Below are 1069 nucleotides of genomic sequence, written 5' to 3'. Positions count from 1 at the left end.
ACTGCCATTCTATTTTAAATTTTACTTCCACTCCCGGGTATATATCCAAAGAAAATGAAAACACTAGTTTGAAAAGATTCATGCACCTCAATGTTCATAGCAGCATTATTTACAATAGACACGATATGGAAGCAAACTAAGTGTCCCTCAACAGATAAATGGATAAAGAAGGTGTGGTACATGTATACAGTGAAATACTACTCAGCCGTGGAAAAGAATGAAACCTTGCCATTTGCAACAAATGGATGGACTTGGAAGGTATTATGCTAAGTGAAATAAGTCAGGCAGAGGAAGACAAATACTGTATGATGTCATTTATCTGAAAAATACAACAAACTAGTGACTATAACAAAAACGAAACAGATTCACAGATGTAAACAACAGTGATTACCAGTGGGGAGAGGGAAAGGGGAAGGGGAAAAGACAGGAGTAGGATATTAAGAGGTACAAACTACCATGCACAAAATAAATAAGCTACAAGAATATATTGTGTAACACGAGGAGTATAGCCAGTATTTTATAATAACTATAAATGGAGTATAACCTTTCAAAATTATGCATCACTGCATTGTATACCCGAATCTTATATAATCTGATAAATCAACTATGCCTCAATAAAAATTGTGGAGGTGAAAAAAAACCTCAGCCTTAGTGAGAAGGGCACCGTGGGTCATATTGTCTAGAATTTGTTAATGGGGCTAAATTGAGACACAGGTTCTGCTTACATCACAGTAAATTTATTGCAATAGTATTAATGAGACCGCTCATATTTTGGCTAAGGTCATGAGTGAAAACTACCACAACTGCAACACGAGAAATGTGTTAAGGAATAATATGTTTCAGATCATTTGCCAATATAGCAAGGTACTTATTGCAGTTCAACTTCTAGAGCCCTAAAGTAAACTATTTGAAAAACTAGATCCCATAGATTCTAGGTGGGTCCCATAGATTCTAGGTGGGATACTTTTTGAAGCATGTCATCAGTACATCCTTATTCAAGTGGAGACAAAAGAAACTCAACTAAGAAAATTGCTACCAGGCTGACTGACAGAGCAACTGTGGATGAGGT

At 36.2% G+C, this 1069-nt stretch overlaps 1 non-coding gene across 1 annotated transcript; it reads left to right on the top strand.

The window, feature by feature from the left end:
- The first annotated feature begins 638 nt into the window (after positions 1–638).
- On the top strand, positions 639–772 carry LOC145524951 (small nucleolar RNA SNORA1). Its single transcript, XR_014067981.1, has one exon. It is a non-coding gene; the product is annotated as a small nucleolar RNA SNORA1 (small nucleolar RNA).
- The last annotated feature ends 297 nt before the right edge of the window (positions 773–1069 follow it).

This window comes from Giraffa tippelskirchi, chromosome 10 (genome assembly GCF_054371585.1).
Source record: "Giraffa tippelskirchi isolate mGirTip1 chromosome 10, T2T-mGirTip1v1.2.pri, whole genome shotgun sequence".
NCBI lineage: Eukaryota > Metazoa > Chordata > Mammalia > Artiodactyla > Giraffidae > Giraffa > Giraffa tippelskirchi.
Note: the sequence above shows the minus strand (reverse complement) of the source record. Positions and strands in the feature narration are given on the sequence as shown.